The 21,911-nt window shown below is 44.7% G+C and overlaps 1 long non-coding RNA gene across 1 annotated transcript in view; it reads left to right on the forward strand.

Moving 5' to 3' along the window:
- Positions 1–1,349: 1,349 nt before the first annotated feature.
- LOC147732454 (uncharacterized) overlaps positions 1,350–21,911 on the forward strand; it is a 169,970-nt gene continuing 149,408 nt past the window's right edge. The window contains exons 1-2 of the long non-coding RNA XR_015308467.1: positions 1,350–1,441; positions 16,224–16,308. This is a non-coding gene — a long non-coding RNA (uncharacterized LOC147732454). The remainder of the gene's footprint in view (positions 1,442–16,223; positions 16,309–21,911) is intronic.

Genomic DNA, 21,911 nt, shown 5'->3' on the forward strand with positions numbered 1-21,911 from the left:
GCCACTGGAGTCAAGCTATCCTATCCTGGCTGATGAGGGGTGAAACCCAGAAACCGGTCCTAGGATGCTTGTTTCCAGTCTAGGGAGGACCTGGACTGGCAGTTTGGGCTGGACTGTTCCCATGAGACACAGGGTCAAGACTGATTTGCATATGGCTGGGGTCAAATTGGAATGGCATGGTGAGCAAAAAGACGATGGATTTAGGCCCAGATCTCTCAACTGTGGTGAATGTATGACATTGTTCTGCATTCTGTCAATCAATTGTTCTTTTTGCATTTGTCACCCTGAGTGGGATGGGTATGTCCAGACATGGCTCCTGTGCTCTCCATACTACTAGAGTCAAGCTATCCTGGCTAATGAGGGTTGAAACCCCTAAACCGGTCCTAGGATGCTTGATTCTAGTCTAGGGAGGACCTGTCCTGGCAGTTCGGGCTGGACTGTTCCCATGAGTCACAGATTCAAGGCTGATTTGCATATGGCTGGGTTCAAACTGGAATGGCATGATGAGCAAAAAAATTATGGATTTAGGCCCAGATCTCTGTACTGGGGTAAATGTATGATATTGTTCTGCATTCTGTCCATCAATTGTTCTTTTTTTGCAACTGCTTCTTGAAAAAAAACATGCTGAATTTAAATCAGGGGTAAATATGATTAATTCAAGGATTTTATTTTTGGCTTGGGCTCCAACATTTTTAAATCAGAATATATCTATTAAGCTTTTCATAGAACAGAAAAAAGACACGACCTTGAAAAGGTAGAGAGGCATAGCTGCAGGCGTGGCTGGCACAGGTAAGAGTGGGGGGGGGGGGCGGTGTGGGGTGAAGTCAACCGACGAAGGGATAGGTAAAATTAAATAAAAAAATTAATACATCAATTTCTTGATTTACTATTAGCTCCTTGTCCAGCTTAATTTCCCTGCCATGTGTGCTGTAATGAGTGTAGTGCCTAAGAGATATAGCGCTCTTAAGAACTATGCAGTGAGCACATAACACGGTAACATCCGTTTTCAATGGAATGTTGCACTGAGTAAATAGGAAGCATCTTCCAAATGCCTGCTGCTTCCAATAACCTTTATTTTGTAAAGGTCAGACTTGGAACAAAATGCACAGCTCCACCCCCTACACTGTAAGCAGCAAGTTTGTGCAACATAAACATACAAAAAATGGTGCAAGAACACAGGGGCTTTCCAAAACTTCCTGAGTGATGTTTTTTTTAATTCTCGTTGAAGCTAGAAGTGTTTACTAGAAAATTGGCGTCTGCCCAGTTAAATGCGAAATGTAACAGACCCACCCTCCTACCAAAGGAAGGAAAGTGTTCATGACTTTTTTTTTTTAAATGAAGAGTGAACGGAGAAATGAAACCGAAAGCCTCTACTCTGAAATGATATAAAACCTCCGCGGCACCGGTGTTCAGAGACACACCTTGAGACGCCTTCGCCACGGTAAGTTCTCCTATATTTATTGGCAAGAATGACTGTTTGGAGACTTTGGAGTATTGTGCATTTCTCCTTTCACAGGCAAGCTCGAAATGTGTTCGTATAATTTATTTTCCATACATTTGACTAGCTGGTTTCACTTATCTGAAAACTATTTCTTCACGTTCATATTTTTTCCATCTGTTTCCCGAGTCCATCAAAACAGAAACGTGAGTTCAGCGATGGGAGAAGAAAGATGCATGTGGTGTATGTAGGAAAGCTCAGTGGGTTCAGCCGCCGCTGCAGAGAAGTGAGTGCAAACTCGAAGGTCAAAGGTTTACCCTTCCGGGATGGGAGAAACGAGAACTGTTGAGACAAGTCACTCTGTAGTGCAGAGTATTTTAAGTGTTAATTCATAACAAAAAAAGCCTAGACCTGTGTTTGAAAATAAAAGTCGTACAAGTACATCTTTGGAGGCAGCTCAAGCAACCCTATGATTTTGATTCAGTGACTACAATTTACACAGAAAGCGCCTTTTGTTTAACTATTCTCCCTGCATACAAGGAATCCGCCTACAATTCGGTAAACGTTTGTTCCATCCACCTCAGACTGTCTGTTTCAATTAAATGTCATGTTATTGATCGAAGTTTGTGTTTTTGGGGATCGTTTTATATAGCGCCAACCCGACCCGAGGGTATCAGAGCGCTTTACACGAGCACCAGTTGCGTTACAGATGGGCATGCTGCTTTTTGTGCACTTGGGGATTAGTCTCCCGACGTCAAATTCGGCCTCTCTAGCCGTTAGGCCACATGTGATCATGCTTTCTTGTAAAATAATAAGTGCTCGTGCCCAAAGCCCTGCTCAGACATCCGTGACCTGCGCTATAAAATGTCACAGTGACTAATGCCAAAGCTGCGTAGTCCGAATCCACCTCAAGGCTTTCGCTGCCAGACACGCCCAGGCCCCTTATTTCGCTCTTACAGGTTTTTTCTGTTGTTCTCTTCCTGTTTATTTCTCCGCTGTAACCTTTTCGTTCTGTTACTCAGAGGAAATGTTAAATCATAAAAATAAGCGTTGGTCCCCAAAAGTAAGCACTGCCCATTTTTTTTGTCTAAAAAGAGATTGTAATTATTTAATATGTAAGTAGAGCATTGAAGAGGTTTACACTAAACTTGATATGAAGTTAGAAATTTGCTATGAACAGTTCCTTTTTTGATTGGTGGAAATCCACTCTGTAGTTCTTAGAAACGATTACAGAAAAAGTAGTCCGTTGGGTTTCAGAGAGTAAATCGTCGGTAATTCCGGAGATTATGAAACTTTTGGTCAACGTACAGTTCACGATCAACTGTTTCAATTCAAAATGAATGGCCAGACATTTCAGCCGCATGCGAACGGTTTGCAGACCCCTGCAGTTGGAGTGAGGCACAGGTTGGACATTGTTGTTTTGTCTGGCACTGTTTGACGCCCGGCACGTGAACGCTTGCAAACCCCGCGTCCAAGAGACCATGGTGTACTACGGTGGGTGAGACTAGGAAAACGATGGTGAACTCTTTGAGGACTTTATCACAATCAACAGAGGCCGCTCAGAATTCGCAGACATCAAATTATTGGAATTCAAAATGGAGGTGGTCTGTGAAGTGTTACGAAAAGTCAGTGGCTTGTGAGTGAGTTACCCGCAACACTCCTGACTCACTGTCCCAGCCCCTCTGACCTCCCATAAGAACGATCATTACTACACTGTATTATGGGTGTTGGTCTCTAGCCACTGGAAACAGGCACTAATTCAAACTTGACTCAATGGAACTCATTTGATTGACTTCAGAAGCATGAAAGGCTAAGTGGACCTGCCAGGATTCAAACCTGTGACCTTCAAGTAATACAAGGTCTACAGTAAGGGCCTCGTTCGTGGGGTTTTGGCGAAGGGCAACACAGCAAGTCACCTTGCTGCGCTGCCCTACATCAAAGTGAAAGGGCAGGAATGCACCATATTTATCCAATATCGTGCTTTCCTGTCCTTTCCCCCTGCGCTGGTGCTGTTTCGGCACGCTAGTGCCAAACTCTGGCACCCTGGCACCATGTGTTGTAGGTTGGATTGTTTTTGTGCAGGAAGGGACACCTTAGAGGCTTTGTCCTCCTTCTGTGCATGTGCTGCGCATATAGAAAGAGGAAAAAGAGAGGAGAAATGAAGATATGTCTCCTCCTTATACATGCCCTGGGGAGGCGGAAGGTTTTGGCGCATTCCCAGGTTTACAAGTCATTTTAAATCTAGGGATGCGTCAAAAGCCATGGGAGGTGTGCAGGAAAACCCACTGCAATGCCCATGGAATGCCTCCCTTGTGCAGAGTAAGGCGACACAGCGATTTGCGCTGCCTTGCCTTACTCAAGATTTATGAGGCCAATCGCAGCCACACAATGTGGCTTTGCGTGGCTTCATACATAAACCTGACTAAGAGCCTTGCGTCACGCATGTACGACTTTGCGTGGTGCCCACGTGATGCAAAGCTCTCAAAAACATGCCCAGAACTGTATACACATTCGTCTGACATGTCCCTATTTCCCCCCCAGCCCAAACAGCCTTTCAGAAGGAGGATGACAAGTACTCAACTTGAGTCTACTTCACTCCCATCACTCCTCCTCATGCTGAAGTGTGTGCCAGGTGCAGCAACCTAACAGAAAATGTTGTTTGCCAAAAGGGGATTTTCCGGATTGTGCTTGGATCCTAAAAATTACACACGCACTTGAAATCCAGCAGTGGTTAGTTTATAAATAAGGCTCCCTGTTTTCAGTTTTTACTGATTTTTACAGATAAGTACAGACAGAAAACATGTATTTTCTTGTCTGCATTTATTTTTAAATATGGATAAAAACGAAAATTTGGTTGCTTTTTGAGTAATTCCAAATACTGTCTGCCAGGCCAATAGCTACGTGGAGAGATAGGTAAGGAGGCTTAAAAAAAGAAAGGACTTTTAGTAAAGATGCTTTAACAGCAGTAGATATGCACACAGTTGATAATAAAATCTACATATTTTCTTAGAAGTACATTGATTTATCTTCTGCTGGTGTTTACAGCACTGAAACCTAGTAGGCATTCAAGCATGAGTGCATATACATCAGTTAAATAAATGTGGACATATACTAATTTCAGCTTCGTTTTTCCACAAAACCCAGAATAAACATGGATAAATTCAGATAAAATTAGCAAAAAAAATACAGATACAGATAAATACAGACGGAAATGTCAAAAAAAGAAATACCATAAAAGCGGGAGCCCTATTTATAAAGGAATAAGTGATGTGGCCCAGCGGTGGTTCCTCTGCAATGGCAGAGTCGTGTCGCCCCAAGGCTTGGCGCAGAGACAGCGAAATAAAAATAAAACACTGTTGTAGCATTGTTTAATTTTTTTGGAATGGGGTGGTGTGGGCTAAATGGTGATGGCGTAGAAGTAGGGTGGAGTGGGGTGGATTGGGATGGATTGGAGTAGAATAGATTGGGCTAGATTGGAGTGGAGTGGGGTGGATTTGAGTGGAGAGGGGTACATTGGGGTAGAGTGTAGTGGGGTAGATAGAAGAGGTTTGGACTGTGGTCGATAGGGTGGATTAGAGTAGCGTAGAATGGGGTGAAGTGGGGTAGATTAGAGTGGAGTGGGGTAGATTGGGTTGGAGTAGATTGGAATGGGATAGATTGGTGTGGGGTTGATTGAAGGTGAGTTGGGTAGATTGGAGAGGAATGGGGCAGAGTAGTAATGTAGGGTAGATTGGTATGGGTTAGATTGGAATGGGGTGGTTTGTGCTAAATTGAGAAGGGGTAGACTGGAGTAGGGTGGTGTGGGGTTGATTGAAGGCGAGTGGGGTAGATTGGAGTGGAGTAATGTAGATTGGAGTGAAATGGGGTACAGTAGTAGTGTGGGGTAGATTGGTATGGGTTAGATTAGAATGGGTTGGTTTGGGCTAGACTAGGATGGGGTAGAGTAGGGCGGAGGGGTGTGGATTGAGAGATTGAATTGGAGTAGATTGTGTTAGATTGTAGTGTAGAGGGGTAGATGTGAGTGGAGTGGGGTAGATTGGAGTGGATTGGAGTAGATTAGAGTAAAGTGGGGGAGATTAGGGTGTAGAGGAGTGAGGTAGATTAGGGTGGATTGGACTGGGGTAGAAAGGGTGGATTAGAGTAGCATGTAATGGAGTGGAGAGGGGTAGATTACAGTGGAGTGGGATAGATTGGAGTTGGGTAGATTGAAGGTGAGTGGGGTACATTGGGGTGGAATGGGGCAGAGTAGTAATATGGGGTAGATTGGCACGGGTTAGATTGGAATGGGGAGGTTTGGGCTAAATTGGGATGGGGTAGACTGGAGTAGGGTGGTGTGGAGTTGATTGAAGGTGAGTGGGGTAGATTGGAGTGGAGTTAGGTAGATTGAAGTAAAATTGGGTACAATAGTAGTGTGGGGTAGATTGGTATGGGTTAGATTAGAATGGGGTGGTTTGGGCCAGACTAGGATGGGGTCGAGTAGGGTGGAGTGGTGTGGATTGAGATAGATTGAAGTGGAGTAGATTGTGTGAGATTGAAGTGTAGTGGGGTAGATGTGAGTGGAGTGGGGTAGATTGGAGTTGATTGGAGAAGATTGGAGTAAAGGGGGGAGATTATGGTGTAGAGGATCGGGTAGATTAGGGTGGATTGGACTGGGGTAGATAGGGTGGATTAGAGTAGCATATAATGGAGTTGAGAGGAGTAGATTACAGTGGAGTGGGATAGATTGGAGTGGGGTAGATTGGGGTACAGTAGGGTAGATTGGAGTGGAGTGGGGTAGAGTAGTGTAGGGTTGATTCGGATGGGTTCGATTTGAATGGGGTGTTGTTGGCTAAATTGGGATGATGTAGACTGGAGTAGGGTGGAGTGGGGTAGATTGAAGAGATGTAGAGTGGGTTAGAGTAAAGTGGGGTGGATTGTGATAGATTGGAGTGAGGTAGATAGTGGCAGATTGGAGTGGGGTAGTTTATGGTAGATTAGAGTGGAAATTGGAGTGGGGTAGATTTGGGAAGAGTGGAGGAGGTAGATTGCGGTAGATTGGAGTAAAATGGGGGAGATTAACATGTGGAGGTGTGGGATAGATTAGGATGGATTGGAATGGGGTAGATAGGGTAGATCAGAGTAGCGTAGAATGGAGTGGAGTGGGGTAGATTGAAGTAGGGTATATTAGAGTGGGGTAGATTGAAGGTGAGTGGGGTAGATTAAAGAAGAGTGGGGTGGACTGGTGTAGATTGGGGTGGGGTGACTTGGGGTAGGTTTGAGTGTAGCGGGGTAAATTGGAGTGGGGTGAGGTAGATTGGACTGGGGTAGATAGGGTGAATTAGAGAAGCGTATAATGGAGTCGAGTGGGGTAGATTTGAGTGGAGCTAAATAGATTGGAGTAAAGTGAAGTGGGTAGATTGGGGTAGAGTATAGTGGGGTAGATTGAAGAGGTGTGGAGTGGGGTAGAGGGGAGTGGTTGTAGAATGTGGTAGATTGGAGTGGGGTAGTTTATGGTAGATTGGAGAGGAGTTGGAAAGATTGGAGCAGAGATTGGAGTGGAGTAGAGTGGGGTATATTGGGGAAGAGTGGAGGGATAGATTGGAGTGGGGTAGATTGGAGAAGAATGGGGTAGATTAGGGTGGAGAGGAGTGGAATGGATTAGGGTGGAGTGGTGTCGGTTGAAGAAAAGAGGGGTGGACTGGGGTAGATTGGAGTGGAGTGAATTGAGGTAGCTTGGAGTGGATTGGGGTAGATGGAGTAGACTGGGGTAGATCGGAATGGAGTGCGGTGGACTGGAGTGGAGCGGGATCGATTTGATTGGAGTGTGATAGATTGGGCGGAGTGGGGTAGATTCAAATGGGGTATATTGGAGTGAACTGGAGTGGGGTTGATTGGGATATATAGGAGTGTGATAGTGTGCGGCAGAGTGGAGTAGCGGAGCATGGAGTGGGGTGGATTGGAGTGGGCTGGGGTAGATTGGAGTGGGGTAGACTGGGTGAATTAGAGTAGCCTGCAAAGTAGTGGAGTATAGTGGGGTGGATTAGAGTGGAGAGAGCTAGATTGAAGTGGAGTGGGGTAGATTGGAGTGCAGTGGGGTAGAGTAGTGTGGGATAGATTGGGATGGAGTAGATTAGAGTGGGGTGGTTTGGTGTGGGATAGACTAGTGTACGGTGGGGTTGGGTATCTTGGGGTGGATTTGGTTAGAATGGATTGGAATGGGGTAGAAAGGAGTGAAGTAGAGTGGGCATATTGAGGTGGGGTGTAGTTGGGTAGACTAAAGAGGTGTGGAATGGGGTAGAGTGGAGTGGGGTACATTGCAGTGGATTGTAGTGTGGTAGATTGTGGTAGATTGGAGTGAAGTAGATTGGAGAGGAGTGGGGTTGGATAGATTGGGGAAGAGTGGAGTGGGGTAGATTGGGGAAAGTGGAGTGGGGCTAGATTGGAGTGGAGTGGGGTGGATTAGAGTATCGTGGGGTAGATTAGGGGGATGGGAGTATGATAGATTAGGGTGGAGTTGATTGGGGTAGATTTGTGAAGAGTGGACTGGACTTGAGTAGATTAGAGTGGAGCGAATTGGCGTAGGTTGCAGTGGAGGTGGATTGGGGTAAATTGGAGTAGAGAAGACTGGAGTGAAAAGGGCTTTTAACAACTGGAATAGCCCAAAGCAAAATGGCTATAAGGCTATCAAAACATTCCTCCAACTAAGGGTAGAATGTTCTACATTAAAAAGGGAGAAACAGAAAACAAACCTTGCAATGTTGGAGTAGAAGGCTTACACCAGCCACTATTATCCCTAAGCCACTTCATATTCTTAAATTGAGTGTCCAACATTCCAATGTTCTAATAAGTATTAGAACATTGAAATGTTGGGAGCTCCATGTATGACAATGAAGTGTTCCATGCTTTTAAGGGGCGGAAATGGCCAGCAAAGCAACATTCCAATGTTCAAAGGCTTCTCGGAGCCCGAGGGAAGGTAATCCCCTCGAACTCCTTGAGGCCTTTGTTTTATTTGTTGGAACATTCTACCCTATAGTGGCAGAATGTTCTAATAGCCTTATAGCCGTTCGTAGCTGGGCTATACCGGCTATTAAAGTTCCGATCCCTTGTTAAAGTCCCTCACCTTCGGCTCGGCCCTTTAACGCTGGAGGGGGCCTTTAATAGCTGGTATAGCCCGCTACAGCGGGCTATAAGTCTATATTAGAACATTGGAATGTTGGGAGCTCTTGAAGACAATGGAGTGCTCCATGCTTTTATGGGCCAGTAAAGGCCCACACAGCAACATTCCAATGCTGTTTTCAAAGGCCTCCGGGAGCCTGAGGGAATTTAAACCCCTTGAACTCTGAGATTCTGTTGTTTTATTTGTTGGAACAGTCTGCCCTCTAGTGGCAGAATGTTATGATAGCCTTATAGCCCTTCGTAGCTGGGCTATACCGACTATTAAAGTCCTGCTCCCTTGTTAAAGTCCCTCACCTTCGGCTCGGGCCTTTTAACGCTGGAGCGGGCCTTTAATAGCCGGTATAGCCTGCTATGGCTGGCTATAAGGCTATATTATATTTTCTCTGTAACCGGGGTCTGTGAGGTGAAAATTCATTATTGACGCGCCATCTCTTTGCATTTTGCTGTGAGGGTAACAGCTTTTTACTCACCCTCCTGCACATCCATCGCCGCCGTGTGAGCAACGACCATTGGAGCCTCACTGTTGGTTTCGCTCCACCATTGCGAAAGACAAGGTTGGGGCAAAGGACCACAACTCCCAGAAGGCCCCCGCCTAGCGCAGGTGAATCACGTCACCCGAGGGCGCCGGAGGCCTTCATAACCAGCAAAGCCCGGGCCAAGGGTGGGCCAGTCCTTGCCCGTCACTGACCGGAGGTGGCCGGGCTGGGCCACCCCTCTTGGCTTGGATACCCGGGATAGAGGTGTCTATATGATGGCTACAGCAAATGTCCCCGCTCGCATGTAGGGGAAACGTGCATATGCGACAAAATGGCCTCGTTTACAGACAAATAGTCCCTCACCAACTTTGCCCACAGCTATTGACCTAATGCTTCAGAAGGCGATTGGGGTAGTCACCACAGAAATCGAACTTACTGAAAGACGATTATCTATTACCCCTGAATTTTCTCCCTTGGTATCACCTACTCTAGAAAATGTTGTAAATTCCCCTGAACTTATTGTACTTGAAAGTGCCCCGTTACATGACTCTGTGCAAACCCCCGCACTTAGTATAAAAAACAGCAGAAAGGGTACTGTTGCCGGGACTAGGACAGTTAGGAAAAAAAGCAGGGGAATAGTAGGGGTCTCAAGTGAAAGAAGGCAGAGGGTGAGAACGTGAAAGGCATACCAAATACGACCAGTTTAGAAATACCCTTGGGTGATAAGCATGCTTCCTTGGTACCCCAGCCATATCCACCTTGGGCCCAAACATTGCTATCCGATCTTCTTACCTAATGTAGAACCATTGTGAAAAAAGAGGTTGCTCCTATTCTTGATTATATCCAAAAGATAGCAGCTAGTGTGGGTAAAGCACAGGTTATTTCCCAACAGAATGCCATCCCTAGTATATCATCTAGATGTCAAAATACGAGGCCTCAGATTCACCAGAATTCACCTGATACCCGGCTAATTCAATCAAATACAGAAACTATCCTGCCTTTAGACCAAGCTAATTGTAATAAGGCAGTATGCAACACTATAGCTGTAGAAAAGAGGTGTCCTGTTTCAGACGGGCAAGTTCAATTAGGACACCAGGATCTGACAGAACCTAACCGTTATTCAGGGAGGGAGGCCCAAATGAAAAACCAGCACACAGTGGCAAACTTAATCAGTAATGCTGTTATGGGCAATATACCCACTGAAGGAAATGGAGGTGGTGGCCTCTCAACAAGAGAAACCCAAATACTGTCCCTTCCAACTAGAAACTTACCCCCAGTTGTGGCCCCATATATAATTACTTTGGTTGGAATCCCCGAACTTAAGTACGGACAGAAGGAAACACAGCTCGATCTTAGAAATAAAATCTTGTTTTGGATGGCAACACACAAACAATTTCCTTACAATAGGGCCGGTGAGATTCTGATGGTTCCGAGGGTGGCTTGGGTGGGTCCCACAAAAATACAATACAAGGGGACTGTGTGATTGTACCCAGAAGCTGTACATAGGATAGTAACCCAACCCTTTTGCCCCCTGGAACAACAAACGGCCATGAGAGTGTTTGCCCTGGATTTCTTTTATCCCTCCTCCCGTATTGTGGGTGAAGCCCATACCGCCTTGGATTGAGGCAGATGGCGAATGGAATCTTATAAAACCCCTATAACTCATTCACACTACTCTTCCTCCTTTAATATTCTGGTCTCAAATCGATTTGGGCTTTTGGAGGATGTAGGTTGACTGGGAGGGCCTGAAGTCTTTAAACATGATAAACTTTGATCATGGGCCCCTGGTGCACCACCTCATTCTAGTCAGGTCTATCAACATTCCATAGTGAATAGTGGGGCGAGATTGGATCTGCAAAACTGGGATATTCCCCTTTGCAAGAAGTCCAATGGACCACTTGAAATTGGTGGACCTCCCCTAACGGTTTTCTACAAATCTATAGGGTCACACAATGAGAATAAACTTACCAGTGCTTACGGGGGTAGTAATACTATTTGTCCTGTTGGCCCAGTCCCTGCGCATTTTGCCCCACCGGGTGGCAGGGGGGGGGGGGATTTCCCAGAGAATAATCTTAAAGTTCTCTCCTGGAATGTGGCAGGCTTACCTAACAAATTAGCTTGCCCCGATTGGGGGCTTCTTATAGAACAGTATGATGTCTGCCTACTCCAGGAGACATGGGCCAAGGAAGAGATTGTGAGGTTGGGCTTTGCATCATATAACAACGTGGCCTCTATAGGAGAAAGGGGTAGACTCTATGGGGCATTATCCATATTGGTAGCCTCGCATTTGGGTTGTATGGTGACACAATTAAATACCCCAACTATAGATCTTCAATGTGTCACACTTAAGTTTCTGTCTAAACTAAGGGTGACTTTTATCAATGTTTACTCTCGCCCTATTAGGCTGGGGAAAGAATCCCCTACTTTGGCCCTGCTGGATACTTTTATCTCCACTATCTCTGGTGAGAGTAGACTGATTATTGCGGGAGATCTTAATTGTCAATATGAGCCCTTACCTGGCATTGGAAACTTACTTACCAAAGAAGAAGATGAGCAATGGTCTATTCCAGAGATTCAGATCGTTCCTACTAAGGTCTGGTCACCACTGGCTCTCCAATTGAATTCAATAACTATGGCACACTCTTTGAGAGCCTGTAATGGACGTGCCCATTCAGATCGGGAAGGGAATCCCACGTTTAATCGCTTAGGCCAGTCCTCCCGGTTAGATTATATCTTGGTAGAGACAAGGACATGGTCATTGATTTTGAGATTCTTTTGCGCCACGACAGCGATCATAATGCTCTGGTTTTAAATTTAAGACTTCCTGAGTTAGGCACTACCTTCGGGGAAAAATTACTAAGGAAAATGTATTGCTTCTCTCTAATGACAGAAGAAGGCTTAAATGGCCTTTGGTAAAACAATCCCCAGATATAAAGAGTGCCTTATATTTAGTTGTTCATAAGTTCTTTGAGGAGATAAGTGGTTTTATTGAGCACAGACAGGAAGTGAGGCTAACTAAAATCTATAAATTACACGCGGGGCTGGTGGCTGAACTAGCAGATTTACTTAATCCAATATTGACTAAATCCAGGTCGAAAAAAATTACTAAGGAAAGTGTATTGCTTCTCTCTAATGACAGAGGAAGGCTTAAATGCCCTATGGTAAAACAATGCCCAGATATAATGAGTGCCTTATATTTAGTTGTTCATAAGTTCTTTGAGGAGATAAGTGGTTTTATTGAGCGCGGACAGGAAGTGAGGCTAAATAAAATCTATAAATTGCACGCGGGGCTGGTGGCTGAACTGGCAGATTTACTTAATCCAATAGTGACTAAATCCAGGTCGAACCAGAAGACCCAATCGCGGTTTGATCATAAATGTAAGAAGGCAAAGTCTCTCTTAATTGAGTCAATTAAAGCTCCTGACAGGAGCCAAATAAAACTCAGGAGTATAAGCTGGCTATTACTGAGGCTAAACAGATCTGGGAAAATAGTAAATGGGACAATATAAAAAGTTCTCTGGGTAATAGGAATATGCGGGAATTCTGGGCAATGGTAAGAATTGGTTGCGGATATGGTCAGGTGGCAGACAAGCCGAATATTGCGCCTGAGAAGTGGATGGAACATTATCAGGCGCTGTACTGGACAGAAGTGGCTCCCCCTATTTCGCAGACAATCTCCCAGAAAGAGTATATCGACTCTTCATATAGTCCTGAAAATGCTCCCACACTGCCCAGAATTAAAACTGATGTGGGCATAAGGATAACACTGTTGGAGGTGGAAGGTTTGATCAAGAGACTCCCAGCAGGCAAAGCACCTGGTCTTGATAAAATCCCTGGGGATCTCTTTAGGGACCAACATGCAGTTTGGATTCCATACTTTTGCCTGATGTTTAATGCTATACTCCAGGGTTCCCCTATACCCCAAACTTGGCTGGGGGCTGAGATAGTACCAGTGTTCAAAAAGGGATCTCCATTAATCCCTGCAAACTATCGTCCGATTAGTTTGATCGACGTTAGTCAAAAATCTTTTGCACAGATTATCATCGATCGGCTTCAGACCTGGAAGTAGGAATCTGAGATATTGAGCCAATGCCAAGCCGGATTTAGGGAAAAAACATCCACCGTAGACCAACTTTTCAGATTGCAATTTTTGTATTGGAAAACGGTGAAAGTAGAGGATGGCAGCCTCTACTTAATTGTTTTTTACCTTAAGATGGCATTTGATCTGGTACCTCGGGATATCCTGTGTGTAGTATTGGCGGACATGGGGATCCCCACCTACCTCCTTGATATTACCAGGAGACTCCACTCAGAACATGTTTCCCAAGTTAGGAGTGGTAAAAGGGGTGCTTTGACGCCTAGGTTTTCGGTCAATATAGGAGTGAGACAAGGGTGTGTGTTGGCCCCACCCTTTTCTGTCTTTTCGTCAATGCCTTAATTGCCCACCTTATGGGGGGCAAAGACATCGATGCCCCTAAAATAAGAAATGAACAGGTAGTGGCCTTAATGTTTGCTGACGACACCATTCTATTGTCAAAATCACCAATGGGAATACAGCGTGCCCTGGACAGCTTTGCCAGCTTTTGTAAGAAAAGGGGGTTGGAGATCAACACACAAAAGAAGAAGTATATGATCTGTAATCCACCTAATAATACCCGTCCCAATCCTTCCCTAAATGGCATTATTCTTGAAAGGGTAACTGTATTTGAATACTTGGGTGTCCCCCTCACAGATAATATGAAGTGGGGTCTCCAGATTGCCAAGGCCAAACTTATGCTGGTACAGACTACGGGAGGTGTCCTAAAATTGCATAGGGAATCCTCTTCTAAACCAGTTGCCTCCATTCTGGAAATTTATAAAAGACCAAGCTAGGGGAGCTATGATATATGGGGCGGAACTGTGGGGACACTGTTCGACCGAATATATTCTCAAGGCAGAAAATTGTTTCCTGAGATCTTTATTGGCTCTCCCGGTTAGTACTCCCCTTACCCCTTTGAGAATAGACTTAGGAATTAGACCAATAGATGAAGAAATTGGCTTACGCCCTTTAATATACTGTTGTAGATTGTGGGTAACTCCAGAACTGAAGCATTTTAGATCTGAAAAGAAAGAACTCATGGGACTTCCTGGGACCGAAAAACACCAGTGGTTTGTTTACATAAAAAGTGAGAGTAAGAGGCTTGGTAATCAGGATCTCTGGAGCAACCCTGAAGTTGCTTATGCAGAGGTGTCACGTGCTGATTTGGTGTCATCCTATCGCAATCAACAGATGGCTGAAATCCTCAGTAACTCTACGCTGGGTCTCTTGACCACATAGTTTCTCAGCACTAAAGAGGAGTCTAAATTAGAGCTATTTTTGGATGAGATCTTACCTATAGGAGCGAGGAAACTCTATGTACAATTTAGACACAGTACACTACCACTTACAGTCTTTTTCCATAGAAAGCTGCTAGAATGTCCAGCGTGTGGCGCACAGGAGGAGAATGAGCCCCATGTTTTCTTTTTCTGCCCATGTTATAAGTCTCTTAGGCAGCGTTGGCTTATCCAACTGTGTAGAAACTTGGGGTTCAAACAGTACCGTCAGACATTTAGAATACTAAAATATGACACCTCTCCACCTGTTGTATTTTCAATCTCCCGTTTCATGCACGCTATGTGGCGTAGGCGTTGGTCAATTATTAATTATATCTCCCACTGACCAGGGCCAGACTGGGAACCAAAATCGGCCCTGGCAAAGTGCTCGGTCGCCCCCCCCCCCCCACACACACACACACTCGAGGGGGTTGGAGGTGCCGCCGAGCGCTTTGCTATGGCCGGTTTTCGGCTGATTTGGTTGCAGGGCCGATTTTGCAGCTATGCTACAAAAACGGCCCTGTAACAAAATCGGCCCCCAGGGGCTCAAAACTGGCCCCCACCCTTACGGTGCACCAGGGGATTGCCCGGTGCCCGCTATGGCCAGTCCGGGCCTGCCACTGACACCTCATTGCATACATGTGTCCCGTTTGCCTATTTGCACTTCTTGTATCTTTTTAACTTTTTTACTCTCTTTTTAACTATGTTCATACTTTTTATGATAATTGAGTATTTTTTCCAATGCTGATGTATTATACTAATTATGCTGTTTTTATCGATTGTATGTTTGTATCTTTTAAGGTCTATGACGGAAATAAAGATTATTTGAATGAATGAATAATTGACTATATCAAAATAAACAGTTGCCTTGAGTTTATATTCCTCTTCAGAAGTACTTTGAGTTTGCTTGCAATTGTAGAAAGTTTACATTTCTGCTACAAATACTGGTATTTTTTCAAAGTCCTGAGGAAACCTAGGCAATGAAGCCGAACATAACACATGTTGGATAGACGTTTAGAAGACAGAAGTAAACATTTTCAAAAATCTCTTTGTAATATACCTGACACGTATCTACTAATGTTCTTGTGTACGCTCCCGAGAGTCTTACTGTAACATTTTGGGTTACTCCTGTACTGCAGTCGTATTCATTTGAACCAAGACAACAACCCCCAGAATGCGCTACAGTGGAAAAGGAAACCCAGGACTGGAACACTTGGTAGCCCAGAATCATATGGTATCCCTACATTGAGTGTAATCTATAAATAAAATTGTTTGTTTGCTTTGAAAGTAAGTCTTGATTGTGTCAGTACAGTAAGCAGTAGCTAGCCATATCTATCATAAAATAGTACAATATTTTCAAAATGTCAAACTGAGAAGTTCTGGTGAAAGAAATTTTGGAACCCCAGGCAAAATTCAGGTTGTTGGTTTGGCACTCAGACATACCAAAAAGACCATTCTAAGCCGTTGTTTTGTAATCACAGTGCAAGGGCACTGCTGAGTTTTATTAGTATTACATTTAGTACCTCTGGTGCCACCTAGTGGCCTCATGTTGCAGCTCCTCAAAGCGGTGGGCTTTCTTAGCACCCGCCTTGAACTTCAATCTGTCTGTAAGAATGGCTGAATAACTGGAAATTAATGGTATCTTTTGGCAATTAAATGGGTAGAATAACTGATCAATCCACATATAACCAGTGAAGTTCCTGTGTGATTTACAGTAAATACAGACATGTACAGATGGGATTGATAATCTATAAAAAGCTAACACAGGGTTCCATAGTTTGATGTTTTTCTTGCTTCGACAGGACATTTTTGAGACCATCATACCCATCAGAAGTTTCACAGAACACTGTAGAACTGTCACAGAAAACCACAGAAAGCTCACGTAGGGTAAGTACCTTTCTCATGTGTGGTATATGATTGGTGCCCTGCTGTGACATAAAACAATAATATTGAATTAGGGTGGAGTCGCCTACTGACTGGCAAGCTTGTCCCAGTTCTCCCTAATATATAGTGGCGAAAGCTTGAAAGTGCAGACACAGCCAGTGCTGCATGTCCCTCAACAAATGTATGTTTCCTCGGTCTTGTACATCAGAAGTCAGCAGTTTCTGAGTGGAGGGACATGACACATAGTTTTAATTTCTGGGTACCCACCAATGTTTAGCTACTGATATTTGACTACGACCACCCTCGTGAGAAGGGGCTTGTATTAAACTTCATTGGGCAGGGGTCGCACTCTGATTGGCAAGTCTGCCCTAGTTCTCCCCTATGCAAAAATATGGACTTGTTTGATAAAAACATGCTTACTAGGGCAAGCCCTATGCCCGCGAGGTCCTGCATAGTCCGGAAACTTTCCTTTTTCTTCGCGACACACAGGAACAAATGCCAAGTCAAAATGGCCCACAAGTAGGGCTTGGTTTAGAGCATGGGTACTCACAAACTTTCTCTCGGGGGCCAAATTTACAGTTTGGTTTGTGTCCGAGGGCCGCATCGGTGGGGGGGCAGGGTCAGTGGGGGAGGGGGAGGGGCTAGAGCAACAACATAAAACTGACCATGAGGTTGATCATAGGTCCCTGCAGCGGACGCCTTCGTCCACTGAGCCGTCCCGGCATACACACATCTCTCTCGGTCTCCCTCCCTCTCTCTAGCTCTCTCTCCCTCTCACCCTCCCTCTCTCCTGTCTTCCTCTGTCTCACTCCGACTGTCTCACTCCCTCTCTCTCACTCCCTCCCTCTCACTCACTCTCTGTCTCACCCCCTTTCCCTCCCTTTCCCTCCCTCTCCGTCTCCTTCCCTTTCCCTCCCTCTCACTCCCTCCCTTTTCCTCCCTCTCTGTCTCCATCTCACTCCCTCTCCCTCCCTGTCCGTCTCACTCCCTCTCCGTCTCACTCACTCCCTCTCCCTCCCTCTCCCACTCATTCACTCTCACTCTCTCCCTCTCACTCCCTCTCCGTCCCCCTCCCTTTCCCTCCCTCCCACTCACTCTCTGTCTCACCCCCTTTCCCTCCCTCTCCGTCTCCTTTCCTTTCCCTCCCTCTCACTCCCTCCCTCTCACTCCCTCTCACTCACTCACTCCCTCTCATTCACTCTCTCCCTCTCACTCACTCCCTCTCTCTCACTCACTCCCTCCCTCTCCCTCCCTCCCTCCCTCCCACTCCCTCCCTCTCACTCATTCACTCCCTCCCTCTCACTCACTCACTCCCTCTCATTCACTCCCTCTCTGTCTCACTCCCTCCCTCTCCCTCCCTCTCCCACTCATTCACTCTCACTCTCTCCCTCTCTCTCACTCTCTCACTCCCTCCCATTCACTCCCTCCCTCTCCCTCTCACTCACTCTCACTCACTCCCTCCCTCTCACTCACTCACTCCCACTCACTCACTCGCTCCCACTCACTCACTCACTCCCACTCACTCCCTCCCACTCACTCACTCCCTCCCACTCACTCACTCCATCCCTCCCACTCACTCCATCCCTCGCACTCACTCCATCCCTCTCACTCACTCCATCCCTCTCACTCACTCCATCCCTCTCACTCACTCCATCCCTCTCACTCACTCACTCCCTCTCACTCACTCCCTCTCACTCTCACTCACTCCCTCTCACTCACTCACTCCCTCTCACTCATTCTCACTCACTCTCACTCTCTGTCACTCTCTCACTCCCTCCCTCTCCCTCCCTCCCACTCACTCACTCCCTCCCTCCCACTCACTCCCTCCCTCCCTCTCACTCCCTCTCACTCACTCACTCCCACTCACTCTCTCTCACTCTCTCCCACTCACTCCCTCTCACTCCCTCCCTCCCACTCACTCACTCACTCCCTCCCACTCACTCCCTCCCACTCACTCACTCTCACTCACTCACTCCCTCTCACTCATTCTCACTCACTCTCACTCTCTCAGTCACTCTCTCACTCCCTCCCTCCCTCCCTCTCTGTCCCTCCCTCCCTCCTTCTCTCTCCCTCCCTCTCACTCCCTCCCTCTCACTCCCTCCCTCTCACTCCTTCCCTCTCACTCCCTCACTCACTCCCTCTCATTCACTTCATCCCTCTCACTCACTCCCGCTCACTCACTCCCGCTCACTCACTCAACTCATTTACTCACTCACTCCCACTAACTCCCTCTCCCTCACTCACTCTCCCTCACTCACTCCCTCTCCCTCACTCACTCCCTCTCCCTCACTCACTCCCTCTCCCTCACTAACTCCCTCTCCCTCACTCACTCCCTCTCAACCCCTCTCTCTCTCCCTCTCACACTCTCCCTCTCACTCCCACTCACTCACTCCCACTCACTCACTCCCACTCATTTACTCATTCTTTCTCACTCCCTCTATCACTCACTCCCTCTCAGTCACTCACTCCCTCTCCCTCACTCCCTCTCCCTCACTCCCTCTCCCTCACTCCCTCCCTCTCACTCCTTCCCTCCTTCCCTCTCACTCACTCCCTCTCACTCTCTCTCTCCCTCTCCGTCCCCCTCCCCTCCCTCCCACTCCCGCTGTCACCTCACCCTGCCTGTGCGCCAGCCGGGGCACACACACACAGCCGCACCCGAGCACTTCACAGGTCATTAAAAGACCATTTGCATGTTAATGATGCCTTTGTATTTCACCTCTCCTTAGGCCCCTGCAGCTTTACTCTGGCCATTCCTAGGATCGCCCGGCCGGCAGCCCCCACAAAGCAGCAAGAGTCTCTCTCGCTGCTGCAGACACTTTAAAAAAAAAACTCGGGAAACACAGTTATGATGTCTCGTGGGTCCGCGGGCCGCCAGGAAAGGCTTGCCGGGCCGCCACTGGCCCGTGGGCCGTACTATGAGTACCCCTGGTTTAGAGAATGGAGAGTGCCTCTGAGTGACAGCAATCCACCCGCTGCGTATGCAGCCCCTGACTGCACTGGGCATGGGATCCCGCTACTGCAAATGGCCACGGCCTTGGTTTTTCAATCTTTGGGAGTTCTGTAATTGGCGAAGATCGCAACATTTAAAAAAGAAAAATAACAAAGTTACAAAACGATGGACTTCACAATTTAACACACCCTAATTTAGAAGGTACTAACAATCTAAGCTATTCAAACAGTCATGTGACTGAGAGTTGAGGAGCATGCATTCAGACAATCTCAGCACTGGCAATTTCTTCTGTGTTCCATTATTACAAACAGTACCTGCCCACCACCCAAGATTCCCTCTTCACCTTCCTTATTCCGAATATCTCTGCCGTATTTTGTCAAATGTATTGCATAGTTTGTTGGTTGTTAGTTTGTCCTTACTAACCACACTTTTTAACAAGCATTGGTAAAGCCAATAGGTCTTGCCTATGAAAGAGCTATTGGTTTTGGCCAAATGTTTTAGCCATATTGCACACCAGGGTAGTTTCTGTTCAGAATGGCTAAAAGTTAGTGGGGTAAAGGATAGTGGTGTGGAGTGTTGTCGAAGTGGATTAGAATGAAGTGTTATGGAGTGGCCTGGAGTGGCATAGAGTGATGTGGAATTAGGTGGCGTAGAGTAGAGTGAATTGAAGTGTCATGGAGTGACATGGAGTGTCATGGAGGGAGGTATAGAGTCAAAATATCGAGTTTTTTATTTCGAATTACATTAATATCGATTCCAAAATATAGAATGGACAAAATATCAAATGGACAGAATATAGACAAAAAAAGATCGAATTAGAGGTAAGTTAATATCAATTTTTTGAAGTGTTTTTTATGTTACTATATGTGTGAAAAGTGTATATTTATTTTATAATTTATTTTAATTATTGAATTTTATTTTATTTTATTTTTGCGTAATATAAATCAGTAGCGGGTTGTGGGTTTATAGGGGAATAGGGTGGGAAGTAATTTAATTATAATTAATTACATATGTTAATTTATTTATTGGTATTTATTTTGAATTAATCGTTAATTAATTAATATTTGGTAATTAATTAAAATTGAATTGGTAATTCATTTTAATTAATTCATTAATAGATAAATATGTTAATTATATTAATTTATTTTCTGTAGCGGGTTGTGGTTTTATAGGGGAATAGGGTGGGAAGTAATTTAATTATAATTAAATATGTTAATTTGTTTATTGGTATTAATTTTTAATTACTTTATAATTAATTATTAATTGGTAAATAATTAAAATTAAATTGGTAATTAGTTATAATTAATTGGTTAATTGATAATTATGTTAATAATATTATTTATTTTCTGTTGCGGGTTGTGAGTTTATAGGGGAATAGGGTGGGAAGTAATTTATTTAAAATTAATTAAATATGTTAATTTATTTATTGGTATTTATTTTGAAATAATTTTTCATTAATTATTAATTGGTAATTAATTAAAATGTAATTGGTAATTAATTTTAATTAATTGATTAATTGGTAATTAATTAAAATAAAATTGGTAATTCATTGTTAATTAATTAATAATTGGTAAGTAATTAAAATATAATTGGTAATTCATTTTAAATAATTGATTAAATGTTAATCATGTTAATTGTATTAATTTATTTTCAGTAGTGGGTTGTGGGTTTATAGGGGAATAGGGTGGGAAGTAATTTAATTATAAATAATTACATTTTTTAATTCATTTAGTGGTTATTTTTGTTGAAATTAATTAATTTATTATAAAAACGAATATTTATTTAAAAAGAAATAATTGGTATTAATATTTAATTAATTTTCATTTATATATGAAGTATGTACGTTCCCTACTGTTGCACTCTATGGAGTGGGAATAGTAATTTTTACCCCTACGCTATCCAACACTTTCCCTACTGTTGCACTCATTGGAGTGGGAATAGTAATTTTTATCCCTACGCTATCCAATGCTTTCCCTACTGTTGCACTCTCTGGAGTGGGAATAGTAATTTTAATCCCTACGCTATCCAGCGCTTTCCCTACTGTTGCACTCACTGGAGTGGGAATAGTAATTTTTACCCCTACGCTATCCAACGTTTTCCCTACTGTTGCACTCACTGGAGTGGGAATAGTAATTTTCACCCCTACGGTATCCAAGGTTTTCCCTACTGTTGCACTCTCTGGAGTGGGAATAGTAATTTTTACTCTCCCGCTATCCAACGCTTTCCCTACTGTTGCACTCATTGGAGTGGGAATAGTAATTTTAACCTCTACACTATTCAACGCTTTCCCTACTGTTGCACTCACTGGAGTGGGAATAGTAATTTTTACCCTCCCGCTATCCAACGCTTTCCCTACTGTTGCACTCACTGGAGTGGGAATAGTAATTTTTACCCCTACGCTATCCAACGTTTTCCCTACTGTTGCACTCACTGGAGTGGGAATAGTAATTTTCACCCCTACGGTATCCAAGGTTTTCCCTACTGTTGCACTCTCTGGAGTGGGAATAGTAATTTTTACCACTACGCTATCAACGTTTTCCCTACTGTTGCACTCATTGGAGTGGAAATAGTAATTTTTACTCTCCCGCTATCCAACGCTTTCCCTACTGTTGCACTCATTGGAGTGGGAATAGTAATTTTAACCTCTACACTATTC

The sequence above is a fragment of the Lissotriton vulgaris genome, chromosome 2_1 (assembly GCF_964263255.1).
Source record: "Lissotriton vulgaris chromosome 2_1, aLisVul1.2, whole genome shotgun sequence".
Lineage (NCBI taxonomy): Eukaryota > Metazoa > Chordata > Amphibia > Caudata > Salamandridae > Lissotriton > Lissotriton vulgaris.